The following is a 3780-nucleotide window of genomic DNA, read 5'->3' on the forward strand; positions in this document are numbered from 1 at the left end:
TATATATATATATATATATATATATATATATATGTATGTATATGTATGCATATGTATGCATGTATGTATGTATAGAAGAAACCGGAATAATCGATTATCTTATGAAATTCATTTGCTTACAGCTGTTACAGGTGTTTCCGCTGTAAGTTGCAGTGGACTCATAGTTGAGAGCCTGAACAACACCTTATAGTTTCATCGGAGCCTCAAGTATGAAGTGATCGCAATGCCAAAGCGAAATATATATGTTATATATCGGCGCATGCCTGACTAAGTGCTAAGAAGTTTGCTTCCCAACCACATGGTTCCGAGTTCAGTCCCACTGCGTGGCACCTCGGGCAAGTTTCTTGTACTATAGCCTCCTCAGGCCGACCAAAGCCTTGTGGGTTGATTTGGTAGACTAAAACTGAAAGAAGCCCATTGTGTGTGTGTGTGTGTGTTTGCGTGCGTGCGTGTGTGTGTGTGTGTGCGTGTGCGCGCGTTTGTGTGAGTGCGTGCGTGTGTGTGTGTGTGCTTGTGTATTTGCTTGTTCCCAACCGCCGCTTGACAATTAGTGTCGGTTTGTTTACGTCTCCATAACTTAGCTGTTCGGCAAAAGAACCGATAGAATAAGTACCAGCCTTAAACAATAACACTAAACTTTCTTTAAAGTGTTGCCCCAACATAACTGCAGGCTAGTGATTGGAACAAGTAAAAAATAAAAGATATACATGTGTGCGTGTGTGTTATTTCTTTATTGCCCACAAGGGGCTACACACAGAGGGGACAAACAAGGACAGACAAACGGATTAAGTCAATTATACCGACCCCAGTGCGTAACTGGTACTTATTTAATCGACCCCGAAAGGATGAAAGGTAAAGTCGACCTCGGCGGAATTTGAACTCAGAACGTAGCGGCAGACGAAATACCGCTAAGCATTTCGCCCGGCGTCCTAACGTTTCTGCCAGCTCGCCGTGTGTGTGTGTGTGTGAGTGAATGGATGTATGTGCATTTCTGCGTGGCGTGTGTGTATGTGTGAGGGGTGGTGAAGGTACATGAACTAGTGGTAAGGTTGTGGGTTCGAAACGTGCAGCATTTTTTGTCTTGAGCAACGTACTTCTTTTCACGTTGCTCCGGTCTACTCAGCCGTAATTTGAGCATTAACTGTCTGTCAGTGTTGCCGCCTCTCTCTTTCCCTTCATATGTCACAACATACGGAGACAAGTCCTACTTGCTTGCTGGTGCTCCCTATGCACGCATACGCACACACACACACACACACACACACACACACACAAATATGAGCGTGTATGTAGATATATATATTTATGTGTGTATTTATGCGCCTGTATTTGCGTGTTATGTATTTATATGTATCTGTATTATCCATCAATACATCCATCCATCCGTCCATACATACATACATACATACATACATACATACATATATGCATACATACATACATATATGCATACATGCATGCATGCATGCATACGTACGTACAAAGAATATCCGATTGAATGAAACAGTAGTTTGTTTATTGACTTAAACTGATTTTCTTTATAATAATTCTGTAGTTAAAGGCGGTGAGCTGGCGGAGTCGTTAGCACGCCGGGCGAAATGCTTAGCGGTAGTTCGTCTGCTATTACGTTCTGAGTTCAAATTCCGCCGAGGTCGACTTTGCCTTTCATCCTTTTAGGGTCGATAAATAAAGTACCAGTTAGGCACTGGGGTAGATGTAATCGACTTAATCCCGTTGTCTGTCCTAGTTTGTCCCCTCTATGTTTAGCCCCTTGTGGGCAATAAAGGAATAAGAAACGTTAGCACGCCGGGCGCAATGCTTTGCGGTATTTAGTCTGTCTTTACCTTCTGAATTCAAATTCCGCCGAGATCGACTTTGTTTTCATCCTTTTAGGGTAGATAAATTAAGTACCAGTTTCGCACTGAGGTCGATCTAATCAACTGGCCCCTTCCCCCAAAATTTCGGGCCTTGTGCTTAGAGCAGAAAAGAATTCTGTAGTAGATGTATCAGGATATAATCTGGCTGTAATTTGTGTTAAAATCCAAAACACATTAAGAAGCAAAGTAAACGAAAGTTTGCACGTCTATTCTTAAGCAATACTAATGTCAGGCTCCATAGGACCGCACGTTATCAAACAACTTATTGTGAGAATTGTCACCACACGTAACAGAGCACTACAACCTGTGTTTCCTGGTAAAATTCCGTCTAGTAGTCACAATATGGCTTGAAGAGAGTGATAAAAAGAAATATATGACTAGAGCTAAAATAGATTAGGGCTGCGGTCCACAATGTTTTTTGCACCACAGACCAGTCTCATGCAAAACAATTTTTCCACAGAGGAGGGAAATCATGCACAAAGTGTGACACATACACACATACATATAATGTATGTATATAACTGGAACTCTATCAATTACGATGGCAAATGTTCCAGTTGATCCGATCAGTGGAACAACCTGCTCGGGAAATTAACGTGCAAATGACTGAGCACTTCACAAACACGTGCACCCTCAGGCAGATTCAGCGTAACACACAATGTAACAAGGCTGGCCCATCGAAATATAGGTACGACCCATTTTTGCTAGCTGAGTGGACTGGATCAACGTGAAATAAAGCTGGATCGCCGGAAATTATACTTACGACCTTAGGGTCATGATCCGTTTATCCTAACCACTAAGTCACGTGCCTTCGCTCTATCTATCTGACACTGTGTGTGCGCGTGTGTGCGTGTGCGTGTGTGTGTGTGTGCATCGTCGTTTATTTATGTATCGGATATTTGTCTTCATCTTGTTTATTTGACGGATATTTGTCCTCATCTTGTTTATTGTTAACACAACGTTTCGGCTGATATACCCTCCAGCCTTCGTCAGGTGTCTTGGGGAAATTTTGAATCTGGGTTCTCATTCCTAACGATGTTACTATTATTATATTATTATTATTATTATTACTATTATTAATCAGGTCGCTGCCGTGAATCGAACTCGGAATTTTGGGGTTAGTAGCCCGCGCTCTTAACCACTACGCCATATGGGCAATTATGGAGTGAATTTTAGGGCTTATAAATCTATTATTTTTCTATCCTTCCTCAGTACCTAAAATTCACTCCATAATTGCCCACGGGCATATGGCGTAGTAGTTAAGAGCGCGGGCTACTAACACCAAGATTCCGAGTTCGATTCACGACAGCGACCTGATTAATAATAGTAATAATAATAATAATATAATAATAGTAGCCTGCGCTAGGAATGAGAACCCAGGTTCGAAATTTCCCCAAGACATCTGACGAAGGCTGGAGGGTATATCAGCCGAAACATTGTGTTAACAACAAACAAGATGAGGACAAATATCCGTCAAATGTAAATAATGTAAATAATTCCTCATCTCTTAAATATAGAACTGTATTAGAAATTGTATTTAAAAAGCGTTAAAATATTTTGTGTCATGTAGAAATATAACCAATTTATTACACATACATCTCAGTAACAAAAACTTCATATGAACCTCGATGGAGAATCACTGAGCTTGACATTTTTCGGGGGCGGAAAGACACTCGCTCCTATTTTTCAAAGACAGACGTTAATCAGCTTTCTCTCCGTTTTTCCCTGGGTAAATTGTTTGTGACATACTCGCTTTTTCCTTCTGCTAGCTCAGTTTTGAGTCATTTCATTTGACTCACACAATTGCCAGCGACTAATTTCTGCTGCTGCTGCTACTGCTGCTGCTGTTGTTATTGTTGTTGTTTTGGTGGTGGTGGTGGTGGTGGTGGTGGTGTCGGCGGCG

Source organism: Octopus bimaculoides, chromosome 3 (genome assembly GCF_001194135.2).
Source record: "Octopus bimaculoides isolate UCB-OBI-ISO-001 chromosome 3, ASM119413v2, whole genome shotgun sequence".
In the NCBI taxonomy this organism is placed as follows: domain Eukaryota; kingdom Metazoa; phylum Mollusca; class Cephalopoda; order Octopoda; family Octopodidae; genus Octopus; species Octopus bimaculoides.